This window comes from Xiphias gladius, chromosome 17 (genome assembly GCF_016859285.1).
Source record: "Xiphias gladius isolate SHS-SW01 ecotype Sanya breed wild chromosome 17, ASM1685928v1, whole genome shotgun sequence".
Classification (NCBI taxonomy): Eukaryota; Metazoa; Chordata; class Actinopteri; order Istiophoriformes; family Xiphiidae; genus Xiphias; species Xiphias gladius.
Window position 1 is genome coordinate 24,253,168 of NC_053416.1, and position 11,652 is coordinate 24,264,819.

At 41.9% G+C, this 11,652-nt stretch overlaps 1 protein-coding gene across 1 annotated transcript in view; it reads right to left on the reverse strand.

Moving 5' to 3' along the window:
* samsn1b (SAM domain, SH3 domain and nuclear localisation signals 1b) overlaps positions 1–10,431 on the reverse strand; it is a 36,553-nt gene extending 26,122 nt beyond the window's left edge. The window contains exon 1 of the mRNA XM_040151104.1: positions 10,379–10,431. The gene's annotated coding sequence lies outside the window, so the exon portion shown is untranslated. The remainder of the gene's footprint in view (positions 1–10,378) is intronic.
* Positions 10,432–11,652: the final 1,221 nt, after the last annotated feature.

Genomic DNA, 11,652 nt, shown 5'->3' on the forward strand with positions numbered 1-11,652 from the left:
CTGGGGGGTCAGGCCTGACACTCTGCACCATGACACCCCTCCCAACCCCCCCAGTCCAGGGCCAGGCCGGAGCACCAGAATGCACCGAGAGCCGTCACAGCCGATGAGGAGTGACGCCGGTGAGCACGGAGAAAAATCCCTTTCCTTAAGGTGCAATGAAAGGTCAGGAGCCTGGTATCACGAGGGAGAATTACTCACCATGCTGCTTACCTTGACATCAACAGCAAACTGACCTGCACGGAGCAAGCAAGAATGAGACGAGGGGAGAGAACAGGTGGAGGGCTGGAGAGCGGCGGCAGATAGGTGGTGAGGGAATAATGAGTTGGAGAGGGGAGGACAGGATGACAGGGTCAGGGGGAGGTGGAGAGGCAGGTTGAGGTAATGGGCTATTGGGAGCATATATGTGTGTCCTGCCTTTTGAAATCCTGGAGTGTGTGTGCACTGTGGTCGGAGGGAAGGCGAGGGATTGCGGGGGGGGGGTGCCTTCAAGTCGTCGAAGAAGTCTTGCCCTTGCATCACATTCAGTTTTTTATCCACGCTTCCTGAACTTCCACCGCCTTTTCCGCTCCAGTTGGCTCTCAGCGGACAATGCAATCAGAGTGTCCCTGCATGTGCACCGTGCAAGCATGTTCTGGTCCTTAGGTAAGATGTCAATGGTGTGTGCACCTCCCCTAGGTCAACACACTAATGACAAATCTCCAGGGACAACAGTAATTATCAAATAACTAAATTCAAAGCCAGCCAAAATGCAATGATTACTCTCACAAAATCTGAGACGATGTCAGATGCTGATAGCCTGTCAGTCGAAGTCGGGGCCTGCCATATTTGAATTCTGGGACCATATGCTACTTCATACATCCTCTCTAATAGCTTTCCTTTTCAATCAGGGTCATCTCACTATCTTACATAATGTAGTCATGCACAAGACATTCACTCAGTATTCAACAAAGCGCACCCTATCTGACTTCACAGCTGTGTGGCATTCTCTCAACCTGCCCGCACGTAACAAGAATTTAAGCACATGAGCACTTGGTATTTGTCTGTTCCGGAGTCTGAATAGCATGGAGGAGAGCTGAGTGGAGGATTGAGATTGATCAGCGGTGAGACAGTGGCTGTGCCGCTCCCTGAGTGTTTCTGATTTTTTAAGGTCACCCTCACTAGAGCCAAAAGGGCACATCAATTTTAGAGCCCTCATGAGGAGGCACTGCATCTCCTCCTCGATCACTCAGCCCCCTGTGGAGAAACGACATCTGAAGGTGCACTTGATTTGTGTGAAACCCGGTACCGTGCATGATCGGAATAAAAAATAAACCTGGGTAAACACATGGATAGCACCTCACAATCTGTGCTAGACAGCTTCAGAGAGCACGTGACAACTGGAAAGCAACTGATTAGTAACTTGGCAGTTGTCGAAAACAATATGGCACATTTCCATTATATAGTATTTGTACAGCACCAGGTAACTACACAAGTGTATGCTAAAATGCAGCAAGAGATGTAGCTGAAAAGTTACTTTTTCCTGCCAAATACTCCCTGTGTAGCCTCAGAGCAACAAGTTCAGCTGTAAGAACCATAAACATGGTTATGTCCTCATTTCACAAAGAGAAAAAAAGGAAGAAAACAGTTTATGAATTGGGAACAAACAGTCTCTTGTAATAAACATCATGAATTTGGACATTTTCAAAGGGAAATGTATAATTTAATTAAGTGTAATTGGCCTAGACATGACCTGCCCTCAGTTAGAAACAAAAAGGTCAAACAGAGTGTGAAGCTGCTCAACATCCACATCCAGTAACGCACTTTTGGAAAGCAGTGCAAGGACAAAAACAATGAGGCGTTCATCCCCGAAACAGCTTCAGGGAACAGCAGTGAGTGGGAGGAGAGTGAAAAGATAACATCACAAAAAAAAAAAAAAAAAAACACAGACGAGGAGAGGGAGGACGAGGGAGAGAACAGGAGGAGGAGGAGAATCATCAGAGATCAGGGTGACCCTGCGCCACTCAGGAACATGCTCTGCCTATAAGCTAAAGGAGACACCAAAAGTTTGCCACTGAGTAATCTCTCTGCTGTCAATGTCCCAGGGACTCAGCCTTGACAGTGATCATGTCCCACCAGCACAGGGCCACCCCGTTCTCAAAACTCTGCCTGGAATGGCTGAAGCACGTTTTGGCAAAATGTTTAGCCAAGTCTGCCTGAGCTGCTCTAAACACTCATAGAGTAAGTGGTTATCAGAGACACTACAGACTGAAAAAAATTCAAAACTAACTTCCATTTGGGTGCCAAAGTGGGGGGAGAGTGAGGAAGCATGCTCACAAAAACATCACAGCATATGGTGTGTCAGGTTTAATGGAGCCTACCTACCATCAAAGCAAGACAAGCTCCCTCCTCAAATTGAGTGAGAAGGGCAGAGCTGTCTGTGGTCACAGGGACTTAAAAACTGTCAACAATCAGGCAGCAGTTTAAAACCTGCAGCCAAACATTACAGTTTTGTGTTAAAACTTTTACAGTGGCTGTATGTTGATGTTGTGCAGCACGTGTGCTGTGTTGTACTTGCTTTTACAGTATGTTCTTCTGGTCTTTATAAAGTAATTGGTTATCTGATTATCAGTGCGTTTCGGAAGGAGGCGGAAAAGGAAGTGATTGCTTCGGGATTCCCACAGACCAATGAGCCAGTCATTAACAAGGAGCTGCATGGAGTTGGCCCAGCCGCGAACCCTGAGGTTTCAAATTTTGGGAGGCTACAGTTGTGTAATTGCAAGGGGCCACGGGTGTCTGCGGAGCATGTGGCCCGAAAGCAGCTGGACACTGAAGCTTTTAGCCAACATTACCCAAAGAGGAGGAAGTAGTGCATTTTTCAGCCATATACGCTAGTAAGTATTTACAACAATGTGACTGTGACTGAGGGATCAACATAAAAAATACTAAAATGCCCATGTTCAGTGTAATGAAGGAACATGTTACTCGTTGCAACAGTGTGGTTCACTGATATGTTTTTTAATAGCATATGGAAAACAATGGAGTTCTCTGATACAGAAGAATAAGATATATCAGGCCTTGGATAAATACATGAATATGCATCCAAGATTTAAACTGGCATCCTGAAATGATGTTTTTTTCACTCTAACTCTCCTACAACAATGGTACAACCAGTATTCCATACCTCATCTTAGACCAATGATTGTTTTTATGCTTCCACGCCACTGACAGCCATGGCACAAACGTCCACTTGGAATCATAACTCAAGAGTTCCTACACTAATTATGATAAAATACACCTAATACCTTTCATTAAATTCCTTCAAAGTCTTCACTACATATATTACATGAGTCTGGACAGACATGGATGTAAACTGCAACTTCACCGGTTGGCGGAGGCAAGCAACCGTGAGGCTGTAATTCTGCCTCTAACATGTAATTTAAATTCTGTATTTGAATTCACATTTGATTATTATAAAAGCCCTTTTCATCCCAGTTCTTAACCTAACTATTTCATATTTATTCTCTTCCTCAAAGCGATATTTTACCATTTCTGATAAGTGTGTTAAGAAAAACATAACCTCATATACTTCATAGTTCACCGCTGCAGTACCCTCCCCCCTGCTCCTTTGCAAACTACTAAAGTTTAACAGGGCAGCTTAAAATGGATAACATCACCACAGAAAACTGGCCCATATTGACCCTATACATAAACAACATGGGTGCTGAGACCTGGGGACATGCTAAAATCTGTCTAGTTACGATTTAATGTGGGGGCCATCCCTACTTAGCCTGACCCTTCTGAAACACTGCTGACCTCTCCCTTAGGTCCTTTGTTAGTACAGCAGCTCTTCAGAGTATACTGTGATTAGCATTTTAGAATTGTTAAACAAATACCCACCCATGGCTCCTTCTCCATGCCACCCACTGTGACCCTCCACCCACACTCTTCTCAAGCCTGCCAAAGGTAATAGCAGTCACACAGTGCTGTAAAAAGAGGGAGGGCTGTGAAATGTTAGCCAGAGATAGGAGGGTCAGAGGTTGAATAATTTGTATCAAATGAGAAGAAGAAATACTCAACGAAAGGGATAAAAGTTTAACAATCTTTGCAGCATCAACATGTCAGCGACTCCTCAACTTGATGGTGAATGACTGAATTCAAATGGAGCCATATTGTTTAATTTATTAAATGGCTCACTGCACCATTTTGTAGACATGAAGCTGTAAAACTCTTGCTTAATCCAACAGGGGCTGTATGGGTTTGACCTGACATTGCTCTTATGCACATTAGCCAATGATGTCAGAGGCAGGGAGGCATATTCTTGCCACTTGGCATTTTGGAAATGTGGTATGGCCAGTGCTGTCAGAGCCTGATTGTGTAGGACTGCAGATCAATAGCCAGCTATTGGGTAAACAGTGGCGGTGTGCTGCAGTGCAATCTGGGAGTTTCCTCTGGGGAGGAATAGGTCACAAGGGGTGCAGAGTGTTGGGCTGCTCATGTTGTTTAAGATGGCAGTACAGGCTAGCGCTGTATGTTTGTATTGCAGCTGCTGATGCGTGAAATGGAACTCAGGTAGCTGGGTGGGCCTCAGGCCTTCACTGTATCTTCCACCAAGTGATTACTTTACTCCATTGATTTTTCTCCCTCCTCCACTGATCTGAGGAGATCACTGGGAAGAGAGAGAGAGGAAAAGAGAGAGGGGGAGAGGGGTGAGGAACCATCGATTGACCTAGTACTGAGATTCAACGATTGACAGCAGAACCTTGAGTGGCAATGCTCCCTCTTAGCCCAATAATCTATGACTGAGATCCTTGGTACATTCAAGGTGTACTGTTTTATAAATCCTTACAGACAGAGGCCAAATCTTTTCCTATTCAAACATGTTGAGACATTCAGAAAAAAAAAAGAGCTCTGCTTGTGAAAATCCATCGCTGTCACATTGAATACGCTGTTAGGAACATCTTAACCATGTCTAATACATAGCCTTATTAGGAATATATTCTACTCACTGCACATTATGTTTGGCTGTGCATGCAATATGTTTCTTTCTTTCATGGTCTTATCAAGGTTTGTTGACCTGGCAGGGCTGAGTAAATATATTCATGAGTTTCTGAATGGTTTATTTTATTTTCATACCGCAGTGCATCTCTCAGACAGCATGACATCTCCAAGAATCAAAACCATACTTCTTTACCTCCAAGGCAGATAAGAAAAAAGCACATATGCAAATTGTGCCTGTCATTACCATAAGCTACTGTGGGTTTGTATGTGTAATGGCTGAGTGTCTATTATAGGATGATTGCATTTTATTTTTATTATTACCTTTAGCTCAGGCCTGGGGCGGTCGTCGGCCAAGGCTTCAGCCACAGCGGACTCAGAGGTGGAGTTGTGAACTTAAGTGAGATGAGTCAAAGAGCCTCCTGTAATAGCATCTAACACCATCAGTTGATAGCCACAGCATGCAAACAACTTGATTCGTCTTAGGAATGCATGGATATTCACTGATGAGTTGATACAGCAGCGCTTGATGGCCATTTATAGTGGCAAAATATAGTCAGAGAGATTGTCTGCAATCTGTTCCAAGGGCCTGTCTGACATTATCTACCAGACTTTTTCATTTTACATTAACATTTGAAATGATAACTCTGGTAATATTCTATGTTATTGTTATTGTCAACCAATCCAAATTCCATAAAAAGACAAAAAATGACAATTAATTGATCTTACCAAAAAAAGTATTGTGTATCCAAAGCCTGATCAAGCCTGACTGAGTACAGTCCTGCTGTGAATACAATACATTATCCTGAAGCAGTAAACACAAAGTGTGTCTTAATCCACAGCTGGAAATAATCCCCAACAAACGCGCTATTTTCTCCTGTTTGAGTAGTCTTTGCTAAAAACAACACTGCTAAGCTGTTTTAGAAAATTATGTAGCTTTTTCCTTTTTTTTAAACAATAGTATATTTTTGTAACTTGTTTTTAAAGATTTATGTCTTCAGTAGAAATCAGTGGTCCAGAACTGAGAAGATGTCGGAAAGAACTGAGAGACAGAAGATGCACTGTTGGTTTTGTCTTTTCATGGGATTTGTTGGCAATAAGAAAATATAGACTAGTCAAGCGTTTACCTTATGTTTGGTTTCTGAGCAATATAAAGAATACTTCTTACAAGTTTTTTAGTCATTTTAATTTTGGCAAGTAAAACCTACTTACCAAATCAAGGCTACATCATTACAATTAAGTCCAAAGGGGCAAGAAACAAGTGCTCGGATGATCAGACATGTTTTAAACAAGACAACAATTGTGCCAGATTATAAAACCACTAATGTGAGTGCACCCCAAATGGCAGTGCTACCGTGTCATTGCACACAGAGCTATGTACAGTATAGTAGGTCAAAGTTGAACCAGAAGCTCAGTCTGTGAACTGTCTTGGATTTTTACAACAGTTTGGGTAATAATTAAAATGTTTTATTTAATTTTTTAAAATTTGATCATTTGCCTTTGTTTTCTCTTCCAAAAAACAAAACAAAAAACAACCGTTTAATAATCTGACTGATTGTCAGACTATTAAGCCTGACAACTATGTCTTCTGTCTTCTTTTCATCTGACTTCTTGCCTGTGTTCCCACATCTAAGCAATTTACTTGGTGACTACAATGTCATCATTACTGATAAGAGCAGTAATAAACAAAAAAAAGACCAATGCGTGTTGTTAACCAGAGCCTATAATTCAGTAATAATTCAGAATCATGAATGAGCAAGTTAGTGTTAAACAATGGTGAAACGAGTAGTCATATCTTTTACTAATCAAAAACAGCAATACTACTCTGTCTACAAGTCCTACATTCATGATATTACTTAAGTAAAAGTACAAAACAATTAACACATTATTTTTATTGATGTATTATTTGAATGTCATTACTGATGCATAAACACATTGGTAACATTTTGATATTGTAGCCGGTCAAGGTGGAGCTAATTTAAGCTTTATATACTGTTTAATCTACCCAACAGTATATAAAGTACTGTTGCATTATATTTTATTAGCTCATCATATGTTTTGTATGTAAAATGTTAATCTGCAAAGTAACTAGTAACTATAGCTGATAAATGTAGTGGAGTAACGAGTTCAATATTTACCTCTGAAATGTATTGGAGTAGAAGTATTTAATAGTATAAAATTGAGGTATTCAAATAAAGTACACATACCTCAAAATTGTACTCAAGTAAATGTAAATGTAAATGTACTTAGTTTCTCCCCATCACTGGGGTTGAGTGCCTTGCCAAGCAGCACTTCAGCAGAACATGCAGCTGCAGCACGAGTTAAACATGTGACATAAGAACTGTAACCTTCCATTAACAGAGCAGTCACTTTGTGTACGGGGTCATCCTGACAGCTCGCCTGCTCATAGATATCTATGGATCTCTACTTGCAGAGTGATCAGGCTCAGCAGTAGATGGGAGAGAAGTGAAAGATTAAATAACAAGAGTATGCAACAAATAAGTGAAACAGCAGTCAGTTCTGTGTATAAAATTACTGTACAAAAAAATTGTAAAATGTTATCTTGTGTAAGAGGAGCCGCACCCTTTGTCCACCCAGCTGATAGAGAAGGTCAGAGAGAGCGGTGTTGTTGGAGCATCATTAGGCGAGGATCCATGTAAAGGCCACCGTCGTAATTAAGACCTGAGACCTGCGCTTAACATTGGCACACTCTGGGTCTGGAGAGTGATAAGTGCTTGATCCTGATCAATAAGATGCACAGCCCCGTTGCCACTTGCAAAATCAATATTGTTTTATTTGCTGTTACAATGGGCTTGTCTGGTTGTAAATGAGGTCTGAGCCGCAGAGTTACTTTGGAAGTGGAGACCTTACCCTAGACTTCTGCCCCAGTCTGCCTTAATAAATAGGACAATAAGTGGCTGCACTGGTGACCTCACCAGTCATATGCCTGGGGGAACCCTGCAGGAAAAATCCCCAAAGGTGGATGTCATTATCTTTACATACACGCAGTCAAATCTGTGTACAACATCCTCAAATCGACCATTTTCTCCAGTATATTGGTCAATTGGTGTAGTGTTTAGCAATTGCAGGGCACAGCTGGAGTAATACTTCCAATGGGACATTATCTTTTTATAATGTCAGGGTGGAGAACAGTGTCACCTTCTAGCATTAGGACTAACTGCAGCGATTAGGGTCTTTCTAATGTTAATTCCTTTTGACACCAGACAGTCTCAAATATAATGGAGCACATTGTATCATTAATCCTCCTCATATGTTCCATAGACACAGAGGTGGGATGAGTTAATCTGGATTTAGCAAACATGACTCCTAGCATTGAGCCTAATTGTCATGATAGAGCAAAGATGGGGATCGGAACCATGATTTATATGATAGGATGCAGACGAGTTATGGATGGCGCTGGGCAGTTAGAGAAAAAGGTCTAGAATAGAAGGTCATTAATAGACTCAACAAATCTATTCATTCAGAGAAAATGTACTGTGTCCCTCCACCAGTCGAATCATAGATCATGCTAATGCTCTGGCAGATTTCACCTCCCATCTTGACTTGCTTTACACTTTAATTTGGGATGATATCAGCCTCATCAGTTCCCACTGACGCACTCTAGCATGTGCCGATTTCAAAGGGGCTTTGTTTCTGTCCTTTGATTTTCAGGAAGCTCCAATAAAGCAGAGAAACTGAAGAGTGTTTGTTTTTGTGGGCTTTACCTGAGGAACATCACTAAAATGTTGTCAGGTCTAATGTTAAGTAATGTTGTCAGTGGTACTGTTTCATTTTCAAGAAACGAGCACATACCTACACTCAGTGTTTGTGTTGACCTGTGTACCTATTTGGTCAGAACTGTAATTACCAAAAAGAAATAATAATAATAAAAGTACATTAGTGTTTTCCGATGGGTGTGAATTTTTGGTTCCAGCTGACGATAATTTGATTTGATTGGTAAAATATCTGTTTGGGCACTAACAATATAGTACATATCATTACAGTTCCAACAGACATTCAGTTAGTTAACCTGCTGAGTGAACGACATTGAAAGGCGCTACTTTTTAATGTTGGTCCCATCTGTGATTTCACCACTCCGTATGTGAATCCGTGACTGCGCCTGGATTCCACACATTAGTTACTCAGTCATAACATGGCCCAAAAGTAACATCTAGTGGGAATCTGAGCTAATTTTAGCAAGCTACGCTAACTTGCTTCCATTTTCTGGGAGAAACACAAACCTAATCGCACAGTGTGTCCTCCAAAATGTGTAATGTTGTAAAGGGACAAATGTCTTAAATCACTAACGCAACATAACTAGGACTACATGGGCTTGTGAAAAAAAGGTAAGGACAATCCTGGATCAACATTCATAGGCTACATAGGGCAATGACCTGCTCTAGTTGGTATTGTACCATGGAAATTGACAGTGCATCTCCCAGCAACACTAGCCCTCAAATGTCAATCAAACACTGTCAAGGTAAATGCCCATCCAGAGGCCTGAAGCTTACAATGTTTGTCCAAAAAGAGTTTTATCCTCTTTTGACAAATGGAAAATTATGCATAATTGCTGCAGTACTATTTTTGGTTATGTTTCCTTGAATGCAATTCAAATTTCAGTTCAGCTTTAACACATATGTGCAGGGGACAGTCTCAAAAACATATGATGCAATGCTGTAAAACTGCCCTGCAATTAATTACCTTCATTAAAGCATATAATATTCATGTAATATGTATTACTACTGTATTATTGTTTGGTTATTTTTAAGGTTGTATTTTTTGGATTGCATTATATCATATAAGGAATTTTTTAATTTATCCAACCTCTTTGTGTTTATGTCTTTGTATGTATAGTATGTATACTGTACATGCAGTATGTGTAATATGTGACTGATAACACTGTCAGCTGTAATCTCCAGGATCTCACAGGTGTCGGCCCTACATGTTTGTCAGACTCACCTTGCAGTGACCCCCCAATGCAAACTATTCCTGGAGAAGGACAAAGGAGGCCCTGCCTGTCATTGCAGGGCCTCCTGCATTCTCCAATATCATCAGCACTCATACAATCAAATCAGTAATGTTGCACTTAAGACTTGTTCCCTCCTTAAAGATTTAAACCCCCTGCTCTATATCCTCACAGACTGCACCAACGTCATTACAGCATCATGCTAGAATATATTTGCCACCCCTGCTGTAATGCTTTCCTTCCCCTCACGATAATTCACCTCAGTCTCACCTATTGGGCGCCATTTTGTCTCAGCCAAACAGCAGTGTTAATAGGGCTCCATAGCTCTCTGTGATTATTATCAGTGACAGGCACAGTCAGGGACCAGCAGCTCTCTACTGCCCCCCATGTACATCAGATGCTGTAACCCACTTGCCCCTGCGGCTCTGGCTGACTCACCCTCTTGCCCCTCTGACACACCAGTGCGCTGGATGAACTTGTGGAGGGACGGAGGGGGGTGCAGAGGCTGGCTGCTGCTTGTACTCAAAGCACTGCCTGCTGCAGCCAGGCAGTCAGGCCCTCCACGGCCCTGAGGCTGTTCTGTCTGTTCAGCATCTCCCTTTAACCTTCATCTAGGAAACAATAAAACAAGAACAGAGAGGAGGAGAAGGAGGCGGAGGGAAAGACAGGGTGTGAATTTTGTGTGTGTGTGTGTGTGTGTGTGTGTGTGTGTGTGTGTGTGTGTGTGTGTGTGTGTGTGTGTGTGTGTGTGTGTGTGTGTGTGTGTGTGTATTTGTGCTTAGAGTATCTGTGTGGGGGGAGATAGAGAGAGATGCTGTGGACATTTGACACATCTCCTTAAGCCAATGTCTACTTTATTATATTTGGCAGTCCTTATTGGTTGCACTAATCAAGTGGAAGGCAGTAGCACTGTGGCGGGGGCTAACACACTGCATGTGACAAATATATTATTAACTGAAGGGAGACGGGCGACCTTGGCCGTGTCACCTGAGGACCCCGCCGGCGCTCACTCTGCCAGCAGGAAACGACCTTCATATTAAATCCCCGCAGAGGTCAATAAACTAAATAATTCACAAAGGTTATATGCTTTGGAATGAAATCTGCTAAAAGAGAGAGAGGTACAGATAAAAAGTGAAAGAGTGAGGAGAGATGGCAAATCTTTTAACTTGTAAGCAGCTAAACAACGACCGGTGTCCTTGTCAGCACGTAGTCTCTTTATCATTGGGGGGCATTTATATGAGCGTGTCAGAGGACGATGTAAATCCTGAATCTCTCTCTATTCCTTCACTGCTGCCATTCTTCAATCGATCCGTCATTCTGTGGGAGTGGTAGAGGTGATGGTGGTGGGGGGTCAATGTTCTCTAATAAAACGATAGCCTTTTTTAACATAACAGCACACACAGCTCTATTAATAACCACAATGAAAAACTATATTTGATCAACACATCGTTTTAACTATGCTTAAAGAAATCTACAGGGAAAACTGCTTTGTTTCTCTGTTGAATATTATCTACTGCTTAATAAATGCTTAATGCAGCAGCACATGCCTGTTCTGTAGTGTGTCAGTTTTTGTTTATGCAGTTCAAAATGATAGATGCCTCCTGTTTGTGATAGTCCACACACAGGGCTATTCTTGTGAGCAGAAGGCAGACCCGACACAGATAAAGGTCACAGTTAGAAAAAGAAACGTCTGTCTCTGCATCATTGCCAGG